This window comes from Magnolia sinica, chromosome 18 (assembly GCF_029962835.1).
Source record: "Magnolia sinica isolate HGM2019 chromosome 18, MsV1, whole genome shotgun sequence".
NCBI lineage: Eukaryota > Viridiplantae > Streptophyta > Magnoliopsida > Magnoliales > Magnoliaceae > Magnolia > Magnolia sinica.
The window spans coordinates 43,321,384-43,335,343 of NC_080590.1; the positions used below are offsets into that span (position 1 = coordinate 43,321,384).

General features: G+C 41.2%; 1 pseudogene; it reads right to left on the minus strand.

Moving 5' to 3' along the window:
* Positions 1–5,277: 5,277 nt before the first annotated feature.
* LOC131232375 (myosin-17-like) lies at positions 5,278–12,537 on the minus strand (annotated as a pseudogene).
* Between the last annotated feature and the right edge of the window lie 1,423 nt (positions 12,538–13,960).

Here is a 13,960-nt window from a genome sequence, read left to right on the forward strand (position 1 = left end):
GACAAATCGGAATCGGCTTATACAATCGACCTCGACAAATTGGAATCGGCAATCGGCCATGACAATCGGAATTGGAATCGGCAATCAGTCACGATAATCGGAATCGATCGATAATCGGGATAGGTAATCGGTCACGATGATCGGAATCGATCAATAATCGGAATCGACAATCGGCCATAACAATCGGAATTGATGAATAATCAGAATCGACAATCGGCCACAACAACCGGAATCGATCAATAATCGGCCTCGATAATCGGAATCGGCAACTGGCATTAATGAGGGTGGCCAAACAAGGCCTAAGGGAAGGTCACAATGTGGACATTTAACCATCATTGCCCATCAACCAACATTGCTCCCAAGGAATGGCCAGCCGAGCATACAGTAGGCCCACGGCCTCATACAACGGTCTAATATACATCACAATGGGCCGAATACACGGGCCTAATATACATCACCATGGGCCACGACCCATGGTCCTCAAATACATCATAATGGGCTATAACCCATGGGCCTCAATATACATCAAGTGGACCGCATTAATGGGTCTTATAAGGCCACGAATACATCACAATGGGCCTTGCCCATAGGCCTTGAATACATCATAATGGGCCACAACCCATGGGTTTCAAATACATCATAATGGGCCGCATCACCTAAGCCTCATGTACATCAAGTGGGCCGCATCGCATGGGCCACATATACATCGCAATGGGCCGTGTCACGTGGGCCACACCAGTGGGCCTCATATACATCAAGTGGGCCGTATCAATTGGCCGCACCAACGGGCCTCATATACACCAGGTGGGTTGTATCAATTGGCCGCACCAACGGGCCTCATATACACCAGGTGGGCCATATCAATGGGCTGCGCCAACATGCGTCATATACACCAGGTGGGCCGTATCAATGGGCCGCACCAACGGGCCTCATATACACCAGGTGGGCCATATCAATGGGTCCCAACAACGGGCCTCATATACACCAGGTGGGCCGTATCAATGGGCCGCACCAACGGGCCTCATATACACCAGGTGGGCCGTATCAATGGGCCGCACAACGGGCGTCTTATGCACCAGGTGGGCCGTATCAATGGGCCGCACCAACGGGCCTCATATACACCAGGTGGGCCGTATCAATGGGCCGCATCAACGGGCCTCATATACACCAGATGGGCCGCACCAACGGGCCTCTTATACACTAGGTGGGCCGTATCAATGGGCCGCACCAACGGGCCTCATATACACCAGGTGGGCCGTATCAATGGGCCGCACTAATGGGCCTCTTATACACAAGGCGGGCTGTATCAATGGGCCACACCAACGAGCCTCATATACACTAGGTGGGCCGTATCAATGGGCCGCACCAACGGGCCTCATATACACCAGGTGGGCCGTATCAATGGGCCGCACCAACGGGCCTCTTATACACCAGGTGGGCCGTATCAATGGGCTGCACCAACGGGCCTCTTATACACCAACGGGCCTCATATACACCAGGTGGGCCGTAAGCACGCTAGTTGGATGGACGACAGGGATAGAGCACGTCCCATTAGGGTTGGTTCCACTCGTCCAGTGAGCTGGACAGCATGGAATAAAACTCATACATCATGGTGGGTGCTACTCCAAACAGATGGATGTCATGGATATCCAAATACATCAGGGGGTGGGGTCCACGTAGGTGGCCCACCAGAGAAGTGAATCTGCTCCATTGGTCCCAGGGTGCTTGCAGCAGCAGCTGACATCCGCCGCTGGTCCACCATCAAATCAGATGGACGGTAGGGATTCAAAATGGATGGGTGGCTTGACATAGCACATACCTGGTGGGGCTCACGAAAATGGATGACAGTTTGGATGCCATACATATATCAGGAAGATATATTAGGAAGTCACAGGTGTTTGAAAAATTTAAAATATTTCATTCTATGGTGGACACACAATTTCAAGTAAAAATCCAAACTCTCCGCTCTGACTCAGGGGGAGAGTATCTCTCCACCAATTTTCGTAGATATCTTCAGGGTCATGGGATTACTCATCAGACCACCTGTTCTGATACTCCACAACAAAATGGGGTGGTTGAACGCAAAAGTCACCATATTGTTGAAACTACCAATACATTAATAACAGCTATGAGTGTTCCTCGTTCCTTCTAGGCGGAAGTTATGGTGCATTCAGTCTACTTAATTAATCGGTTGCCAACCACAGTTCTGAATAGTAAATCTCCCTACTTTGTTCTCACCGGTTCTCTTCCTACATATTCCACATTTTGTATTTTTGGTTGTGTATGTTATGTTCATCTGGCATCACGTGAACATAACAAACTTTTCCCAGAATCAGTAAAATGTATGTATTTGGGATTTGGAGAAACTCAGAAGGGCTTTTGTTGCTATGACCCGGTCTCTCATCGTGTACGGGTATCACGACATGTTGTTTTTCTTGAGCATATTGCCTTCCATTCATCTAGTCCTCCTTCGCCCATACCAGACTCTCCTGGTCTTACTATTTTTTCTAACATTCCAGTTGCATCGAGTCCACCTTCTTGTCCATTGCAGGTTTATTCATGACGACCATGTACAAATCCATCACCTACTACTCTTGCACTTGCTATACCTGTAACCGATCCAGATCCTATTTTGGTACGTCGTTCCACTCATGAACATCGACAGCCTGATCGCTTGATATACTCTATGTCTGCCATGAATACTACCCTGGATACTGTATCTATTCCTACTTCATATCATCAGGCAGTCAGTCATGATTGTTGGAAGAAGGCTATGGTAGAAGAACTTGCAGCATTGGATGATAACCATACGTGGGACATTGTTACTCGACCTCCTGACCACCAATTAATTGGCAGTAAATGGATTTATTCAGTGAAGTTCAAGTCTGACGGCTCATTGGATCGATACAAAGCTCGGCTTGTCACTCAGAGATACAAACAGGAACACGAAATTGATTATGATGAGACATTTGCTCCTGTGGCCAAGATGAAAACTGTTTGCACTCTTCTGGCAGTATCATCAGTTCGCTCTTGGCCCCTCACTCAGATGGACGTGAAAAATGCTTTTCTTCATGGAGACCTCCAAGAAACAGTCTATTTGAAACCTCCTCCTTGGATCTTTAATCCCTGCCAATAAAGTCTGTCGCCTAAAGAAAGCCCTATACGGTCTCAAACAAGCTCCTCGGGCATGGTTCCAACGTTTTCATGATGTTGTTACAGGAGTTGGCTTTACTCAAAGTGGTTATGATCCATCATTATTCTTGTGCACCACTAAGCATGGAATTGTAATTGTTTTTATATATATTAATGAACTACTTCTGACTGGTAGTGATGATACTGGTATCTTGGCTTTAAAGGAAGTTCTGAAGTCATCCTTCAAGATGAAGGACCTGGGTAATTTGACATACTTTCTTAGACTTGAATTTTCGCGTACTGTATGTGGAATCCTGGTCAGCCAGCATAAATATACCAAGGATCTTCTCGCCTTGGCCTTCTTAACGGATCGGAAGACAATTCAGACTCCCTTGGAACTTAACGTTCAATATGGCCGTGACGATGGTACACTCCTTGCAGATCCCACCTTATACCGTCATTTGGTTGAGAGTTTGATTTACTTAATAATGACTCGTCCTGATATTGCCTACGCGGTCCAAGTTGTCAGCCAATTTGTTTCTGCTCCTCGAACTATTCATATGACTGCAGTATTGCTCATCTTACGGTATCTACATGGAACTCTGGATTGATCTCTGTTATTCTCCTCTGGACCTTCGTGCTTATTCAAATGCTGACTAGACTGGTTGTACTCTCACACATAGGTATACCACTGGCTATTGTGTTTTTCTCGGCACTTCTCTCATCTCTTAGAAATGTAAGAAGCAGGCCACTGTTTCCAAATCAAGCACAGAAGCCGAGTATAGAGCAATGTCAGCAGCTTGTAATGAGATTATCTGGTTACGTGGACTTCTTTCTGACTTGGGTTCATCTGAACAGACAAAGCATATTGAAGTTGACTGTCACTTCATCCGCGAGAAGTTTCAGTCTCGGATCATATCGCTACCACATGTCGCATCTCATGATCAGCTTGCTGACATTCTCACAAAGTCCCTCACGTCTGCACACCACTCATTTCTAGTTAGCAAACTATTACTTGTTGATGACAAGCATTAGTTTGAGGGGGGATGTTAGATTGCCCACATTCCTTGTATAGAAGATTTTGTATTTATCATCTTACCTTGTATAGTCGTTGTAAAACTCTATATATTCAACCCTTTAGGGTTGTTTGAAATACAGAAAAATATTCTCCAAATCTGTGCGTTTACAATTAGGTATACTCAATTGACCGCAAGGCATATCTTGTAAATGGTCTGAATCACCAGACAATCCCAGATCCAATGGTTATAGTCCCGCCATATCCTATTCCAATATGTAGGGATGGATTTATTCTAGTGAATCTCCGCTCAATGTTGAAAGCACTTATCATTTTCCAAGCAGTGGGCTTTCCAAACAAACAAGGGCAGAGTGAGTAGCAGGTAGAATGCCCATTTGAGAGCTTTTTCCAAATGAAGCCTAAAGCTCGTGGGAATATCTAAAGCATTACCTGGAATCATCGTCCAATAAGAAAGAACTGCTGACTACATTGTTTGAGTCCTCTGTCATCAGAACCCTGATATTTGAAATAACCTAACCACAGATACAGATGTCTAGTGATTTATCTGATGGTAGTAAAAACATCAAGGATTGCCAACTTTCTGATGCAAGGTATGTAATCACTGACTTCAAAAACCTTAGGAAATTGGAGGCAGAAAAGAGGGAAAGACAGGTAATTCCAATTACATTTCTAAAATAGTCCAATATTTTCAATCTTTCTTTCTTTTTTCTTTTTTTCCATCTTCTTCTTCTTCTTTCTTTCTTTCTTTCTTTCTTTCTTTCTTTTTTTTTTTTTTTTAAAAATAAAATAAAATTAAAAATACACATCGTCATACTTACATTTTGAAGACATCATCCAAATATCTCACATCATTCATACATCCTCTCAAGCGGACCTGAGTATCATCTTAACTCCACATATAAAGGAAAAGGATATAAAGCCACAAAAAAGCTAGCCATCCAATGATCAAGGGGTGTCTATTTATAATAAAATCCTATACCCCAAAACTCGCGCCATGTGCGCAACCTATTACTTAGAGATGGAGTAATCACAAATAACAACTAATCAAAGCAATCTAAACTGTCCATGATGTTCCTAATAACAAAAATAACCAAAACTCAAAGTAATGGGACACGATCATGAGAACCCATGGCAGGATTCACATAACGTTCGGGTCTACTCCAAGGGACCAAAATGCAGTCCTCTAGCTAGAAGGTCCTCCCTGAACATCGTTATCGATCCAAATCGATGGTGGGGCCCTCCTCCTCCTAGTGTACATGCTTAGGGGCGTACATGTGCGCATGATGTCCCCATCAATTTGTTAACCAATACGATAATAAATCATTGTTATCCTGGGCCTTCGGCAACACAAATAGCAAATATCAGTAAAATACAGGAACAACATCTGATACAAACATAGTAAGGCGTCTGATCGATTGCTCATTGGCATGTGGGAATACTTGTGTGATTGCATCGTGAAGTCCTGTGTTTGAGCTGTACCAAGTGTAAGGTATTCAGGGTTAAATTTTCATGGCCCCACTTCACTAACCAAAATATAGATTATGGAATTAAACAGAAACACAGGATTCAGTGATACCTCTATGGCTGAGCCTATCGTCTGAATCATGCGGTCAAAAACACTGGTTCTTTCAACTTCAAAAGACCTCCAATGAAGAAGGCACTTGTATATTACACAAGCTGCTCGTCCACCCGAGAATCCCAGGTCCTGTGATATGCATTTAATCAGCAAGTCCTGGTTCTCCTGTACCAGAAAAACAGATGGCAAGCAGTGCATCAGAAATGAAAATGAACCATAAAAAATTTGCTGATGGTAAGTTTGATGTGAAATACAGAATATACAGAGTGTTTTTAGCGACAAATTTCTTATTGGCGGAGTAGACAATTTTCGAGGGCTTACCTGCTGCTTCTCATTAAGTGACTTTTGTGGCTTCTCCTCAGTTTCAAGCTCCTTCGGATTAGATACAACAAGACTCAAATCCTGAGACATTTTTTAAAATGGTAGGAAACGGGAAACAAATGAACAGCTATAACATGTTCTATTAGCTGTACCTTGCCTTTTTAACTTAGCGCACATGACGAATGATTAAGCCAGGTTCTGACACGGGAAATCTACACGGTGGGTGCACCAGATGGATGTCTTGGATGCTCACTGTACATGCCAGCTTGGCACATGTGGCGGTTTGTGGAGGGGCTGGCTATACATGCACATGAACTAGCAAACTGCTGCAATACATATCTCAAAGGTATCCACTTACCGATGCCATCCTTGTTTCACCATTTTGATCATTGCCATTGTCAGGAGTCCTCTGCAACTCAGAGAAAAACCACTAAGTACGCATTTCCATGGACATAAATGTGGGATATTCAAGAGATGCACGACAACTCATTAAACATATATACCTGAAGTATGGTTGTTTTTTGCCGTGCTGATGAGGCTTTACCAGTTGGGGAAATGGCAAGTGCCTGCTGACGAAGAACTTGATTCTCCGATTCAAGGTTGGAAAGTTTCTCTTCAAGTCTGAAATAATTTTATTTTTTTTGCAAAATGTAACTCTATTATTACTTGGTCAATTTTTGTAAATAGCAAGATGAAAATAGCTTCTGATGATGCTGAGAAAGAGAGTGACAACGAGGGGTTTGCAGGGCGAGGTTGGGTTTTCTTGTGTGTGTCAGAATCCTAGAGACTGGATCATACAAAGAGAGTGAGCACACAGACCCACTATTCCTGGAAGGAACAATACTTCACAAGTAATTTTACTTCCATAACACAGAGCATCCATGTTCGGCCATTGGCAGCAAAAGAGAGCTCTAGCAAGTAGAAGTCAAAAAATTGGCTCCTAAGGATTAAAAAGAATGAACAGGAAACTGCAATGAAAAAAACACTAGTAGACGAATCAGACAGCAGATTATTGGTGAAATATAACAAATCCAAAACAGATCGATTTCTTAAATTCTGTCAAGAACCTTTGTGCGGAATCTCGAAGCTGCTCCACTTTCCGGTCCGCATCTTCAAGCTTTTTGACCAGTTCCCCATTTTTACTTTCAGCTTCAGCAGAAGCTTGCTTGGCCTCATGTGTTTTCTGCCTTTCTATCAGAAGCAAAGCCTGTAAAAATTATAGAAGTTCACCAATTAGCATGTGGTTGATGCAAGTTATTCCAGTATTTAGAATGATGAAGCATGTCAGTTCATAAATAAACATTCTATAGAGGTGTACATCAATTGCAACTTCTGATTCTTCCATACACATTAGTTTCACATCTAGCATCTTGATGTCAAGCTTGAATCCATACAAAAATAGAATTCCATGCATACACATCAGACTGATGTGAAGAAACTGAAGATGACTGTTGATGACTAATGCCTGAAAAGGTGGCTGATGTGTTTCCCAAATTTTAACTTCTGCATGAAGTTTCTAGCAAATATCAGCAGATAATTCATAGCTATGAGAACTTCCCTTAATACATTACTCACAAAAATAGTAACCCTCACCAACTCCATCAGATGAGCTCCCACAAGATAGAGAGATTATACAAGTTGCAGGGGAAAAAAAAAAAAGAAGTCTTGGTACAGAATGAAGACAACATATATGCAAAGAAATTTTTTATTTTTACCTCCCCTGCATAATGAGAAATAGTAAAATCAGTACGGGAAAGCTTTGGTTTGATAAACCGCTTGTTACTTTTGAATGTCTGGTACAACTTCTGAGCAAAGGTTTCATGTGTGGATTTAGGAAACGTGCTGCATGACACATGGAGACAAACATGAAAATGTTTTCCTGTTCGTTTATGAAAATGAAAAAAGAAAACAAAAAAAAAAAAAAATCCTTTTAGAACCCATAACCAATGTCATCCTAGCAGTAGCTTAACCGATGATGAGACCAGCTGAAATGCTACGCTAGCAACATACCAGGCTTCATCTAAAAGTGCAATAATCCCCCCAGGTTTCTGCGAAAAAAAAGAAAGAAAGAAAGAAAAAAGACAGGTCATACTGATGAAAAATGTATATTCAACATGAATCACACACATGCAAGGAAAATTAACCCATCGCTCGTATAAAGCCAACCAAAAACAGCTTCACATTTCACATTTATGGAAGAAGAAAGAAAACATGCAGCAATATGAGTTTAATTTACATATGATATGAGGTAGCTAGCATGTCAATCTTGGCAAATTGCAACAAGCACATACATGACCATTGTGTAAAAGATGAAGAGAAAATTGTTTAAGAAGAAGCACACATGAAATTTAAAATGCAAGTGAAGAAGAAGAACAAGACAAAGTCAACCTCAGCAAATTGGAATTCAAGATGAAGAAGAAGTCAATGTCAGAAAATTGAAATATGCATACGGCTATAGATGATATTGAAAGATGCATTATTATATGACTACTACATATACAAAAGACGAAGAGAACTGATTGGCTAGAAATGCATGTGAAATTTAAAATACAAGTGAAGCAGAAGAGGACTTTGGATTTCATCAAATTGATGTTTTGCATGTCAACTAGTGTCATACTTCAGTTCCGTACAATTTGTTGTTTCATTTTTTCCAAGTGGAACTTGGCAAATGCTGAAGAAGAAAGAAAACATAGGATTTCATCAAGTAGACATGCCAACCTGATCATAGTTCAGTTTTGTGCCATTTGGTGTTTTATTTTTCCAAGTGGAACTCGGAAAATGCTGTTTCAGCCACTTCATTGTTTCATTTCGGAAAAGATGCATGCAAAATATTACAAAAGAAGAAGGATAATTTTCAAAAATAAAAAATCAAAGGAAAAAATCACATTTTACTAGATCTACCAATGCCATCCATAATGTTATTTATATCCGAAGTCAAGAGAACAAGAAAAATAATTTTCAAGTGGTCCTTGATGTTTGGTATTTAGTATAAGTCTACAACACAACTAGCAAACCTGAAATTTCTATGACTGCTCTATGACCAAAGCTGCCTCATTAATGAAGTGATTCATAAATACTTTTACTGTTAGGAAATAAAATCTCCCATTTGCATGCCAATCTATAGATTTGTGTACAAGCATCTACATATGAGTTTTATGAGTGTATGCTTGTTGCAAGTTTCTGCTCAGTTTTTATATTAAAACATTTCCAAATTATTTAGCAGACTTTAGTCATTTATACAACTCTCAAACTAACAGTAATTAACAATTTGGCAATATTTATGATCATTTATGTGCATTCTCAACAGAATTGATCATGAGGCAACCAAAATAAGCACCGGTTCTTCATGAATGAATATAAAGGATTGCATCAGGTAGCAGACAAAAAACCTTCTCAATCAGATCCAGCACATCTTGGTTATGAACAAACTCTATGTAGCTCTAATTGATTTCCTCTTTTGTGTACTCTTCCTATTCCATTTTGAAGACATGCTGGCAGTACACAACCCAAGAAAAAAAAAATCAAGATAGTAGAGGTTTCCAGAATAGAGGCAACAACTTGTCATGGAGTAAGCTAACCTGGTTAAAATGTTGTTGCAGCTTCTCATTTGTGAAATTAATGCAGAACTGCTCAAAACTGTTTACCACGAAATATAAGGAAATATCAACAAGGAAATCGAGATTGATCAATCATGTTATGCAGCAACAAAGTTGCAGGTACTTCAGTCAATTAATGGCTTACCTATTACACTTGAAACTTTCAAAACTGTAGATATCAAGAACTCCAATTAATGACTTCGAGTTCGGGTCCTGCCCAATTGAAACATTGATTTTATCCACAAGCCTGTAAGAAAGAAAAAGAATAAAACAAATTACTTTGGTAGCAAAATAAATACACCATGAAAACAGCCCTTTCCAACTAAATGTATAAATTTCCAGAAACAACTCCACCATATACAAGCTCTTTTACCAATCAAATAGGCGGGAGTATATTGTTTTTGATAAACCATCCTGGCTAACGATTGCATTAACAGGATCCAGCATTCTCGTAATGACTTCTTTAAGTGTCACTATCACACGTTTAATCAGAGCATCTTCCAAATTCTGGGCGTCACACCTACCACATAAGATTTAGTCCAGATAAACTGATATTAACAAACAATCGTGATAGATAGCAAGCTATATTCCATTATATGGAATAAAAGGGAACATAGTTCTAGGGATATACATGAGAAGTTCAGCTGTCATTTTAAGATGGAATCTAGACTTTTCATCCTTAACGACAGACGAGCCTATCTCCTTTCCCTTTGCAAAATCAATATTACCAATATGAAGAATAGCAGCTACAACCCTGAAAATAGCCTCCTGAAGAGAACAGTAACTATCAGAAATTTGATTGAGCAAGCAAATCTAAGAAATAATTTCTACCCAGAGGTGGACCCAACATAGCATCAGATTGACAGGGGAAGGCTGACCTGTTCTTGCTCGCTGATTCCAACTATATCCATAGCCCTCCTGGTTGCAAGATATTCATGAACATCATTTACTCCATCTAGATCACAACAATTAGATTGGTTGAGGTAATGGAATGATTTAGGGTTCCCCAATTTGTACTTCTCAATATCCTGCAAGGTTGAGTCAACAATTCCAAAATCATGGCTCTTTAAGTATAAAAAAAAAAATGGCATATGGTCTTATGAAGCAAAGAAAGTAAATAAGATGGCGGCTGTTTATCTCAGACAGATACGGAAGGAAGTAAGGTGAAAGAAGAGAATAACTACCTCAGGTGGTGCTGAACAAAGAAGGTAAAAGCAATGGTAGTTTCTCTCAGGATCTGAAATTTGGCAGACATGCGATCTTTCAAGTAAGTAAGTTCTAATAGCTGCTCCCGATATCCTTCCATTCTTGTCAAATTGGATCTCCACAAATTTACCAAAATGACTTCATTGTAATGCTATGAAGAGAATAAAAAGGTAGAGCACAATAAGTTTTCTAAACATTAAAACTAGACCGCAAACATGATGGAACGATAACTTCAGACTGATTAGAGATGTAAAGGAAAGCCACAAGGAGATAGATATGTACCTTGAGTTGTTGTTTCTAACAGTTTTGGCATTGCCAAATGCTTCTAGAACTGGATTGAACTGTAATTTAAATCATCAACCAGAAGATATGATTTAGTCACAATGCCAATTCCTTTCCATTTGCACAGAAAGGTGAGAAGCAAATAATATGGTTTGCAGAAGATAATTGACAATTTTCAAGACAAGCAAGATTAATTATCTTACTTCTAGAACTTGTTGTTCAACTGTCCTTCCTTCTATTCCAGACCGTCTACCCAAATATGCAATATATGTCATGAGCATCTTTGTCGTTTTAGTTTTACCAGCCCCACTTTCTCCATTGACCAGAATGGAGTTGCTCTTCCCTTCATTTATCATCGCCCTATTTATGGACAGGCACATATCAATACAAACCATACTTGGAAGATTGTGATTTTTGAGAAAAAGATAGGAAATCACCTGTATGCAACATCTGCAACTGCGAAAACATGAGGACTTAGCTCCCCAAATGTTGCCCCTTTGTATTGTTCCATAATGTGGGTATCATACAGATGAGGCAATCTTTGAAATGGGTTTATTGCAATCAAAATATTACCAGTATATGTTAGTTTAGAACTTTTTTTCCCCATTTACTAGAAAGTCAAGAGCCACAGATTTGAAGGAAGATGAAGCCAAGTATCTCACATAGATCTCATTTAGTTCATATCGAGTGGCCAAGTTTTGCAAGACTCCAGGTTCATGCAAATATGAGAGTTTTGTAATGTCATCTACACCTCCAGGTGGAGCCTCAGTATCCTTTGGAAACATCATAGACAATTCAGCAACATCCTGTACATAGGCATCTAGTCGACTCAACTGAAAAGATCACTATATTATGCGAACCTATCTGGATTATGGCGGTCTAATTATATAACAAAAACCTGAAGCTTTGGAAGACAAAATTGGATTTCAAAGGCAAATATGGACTTTACCAAGAACAACTAAGCATGGAATAAAATATGAACTTTATTCCATTTCCTTTAGTAAATTGACTTGAGAGAAAGGATCCAATATTTACCACTCTGCCTTCTTATGACCCCTCAATTATTGGAAGAAGGGGAGGCATTTATCTATTGCTCTAGATATGAAACGCCCTAGCGCTGCAACTCGCCCTGTGAGGCATTGTATTTCCTTGATAGTCCGATGCGAACTCATGTTAAGGAGTGCCTTGATCTTGTCGGGGTTTGCTTCGATGCCTCTCTAAATGACCTGAAACCCGAGGAATTTTCCTGAATCGACCCCGAAGGCACACTTTGCGGGATTCAGCTTCATCTGATATTCTCGGATGATGGTGAACGTCTCTCCGAGATCTGTTAAGTGGTTGGACGCTTTAATGCTTTTCACTAACATGTCGTCGACGTACACTTCCATAGTGCATCCGATCTATTCTGCAAACATCTGATTTACCAACCTTTGATACGTGGCCTCAGCATTTTTCAGGCCAAATGGCATGACCCGATTACAGTAGAGTCCTTTGTCTGTGACGAAGGTAGTCTTCTGCCTGTCTGGGGGATGCATCATGATTTGATTGTACCCGGAGTAGGCGTCTAAGAAGGAGAGTAACTCATGACCGGTTGTGCTGTCTACCAACTGATCAATCCGAGGCAATGGGAGCTATCCTTATGACATGTCTTATTCAGGTCCGAGTAGTCTATACAGACTCGCCATTTCCCATTGGTTTTTTTGACTAGTACCACGTTTGCAATCCAGTCGGGGTAATACACTTCTTTTATGAAGTCAGCGTCGAGCAGGATGGAGACCTCGTCGGCAATGGCTTCGTACTGCTCGACATTGAATGGTCTCCTCTTCTGTTTTACGGGTTTGTGGTCTGGGTCCACGTTCAACCTGTGAAGCAAAATGTCCGGGGAGATCCCTGGCATGTCCATGTGCGACCATGCGAAGACATCCCTATGTTGTCATAGGAAAGTCAACATTTCGGACCGTTCTTCGGAACTTAATGACGTTTCAAGTTGGATGGTCTTGCTCGAGTCTGCTTCATCAAGCGGTACTTTCTCCAGATCTTCTACGGACAAGTTCTCTGCAAGTCCTCGGGGATCCAAGACGTTGACAGTAAGTGCCTGCTTCACAGATCTCTTTTTTACTGTTATTGCGTAATATTTCCGAGCCTCACTCTGATCGCCTTGGAGGTATCCTATTCCGCCCTCGGCGGAAAACTTCATCATCAGGTGGTAGGTGGAGACAACCGCCTTCATTGTATTGAGAGAAGGTCTGCCCGGAATAACATTGTGTACAGATGGTACATTGACAACAAGGAAGTCAACCATAAGAGTGACTTGATGTTGCCCTTCTCCTTCAGTCACTGGGAGGGAGATAGCTCCTTCGGAGATCACTCTTTCTCCAGCAAAACCGTGTAGAGGGGTCTTCACAGGTCTGAGGCATGACGTTGGAATCCCCATTCTCTCGAAAGCCTCAGAGTAGATCACGTCGGCTGAGCTTCTAGTGACAACTAGGATGCGGTACACCTTGTGGTTAGCTATAATCATAGTAACCACCAGGGCATCGTCGTGTGGATGCTGGATTCCGTGCGCAACATCTTCCGCAAAAATCAGATTGCACAGGCTGATACGGAGTTCCTTGCTGGGTCGCTCAGTCAAGTGGACATAATGCTCCATATCGTGTTTCCGAGAGTGGGCTTTCCGAGCCCTGTTCAATCTCCCCCACCGAATGAGCCCCCAAAAATGGTGCGGATTTCGGCTGGTTCTTCCGTGTGGTTATTTGGTCGTTCCTGCTCTCACTCTTCCTTCCGAGCGGTCCTCTCTCTCTTAGTATACCG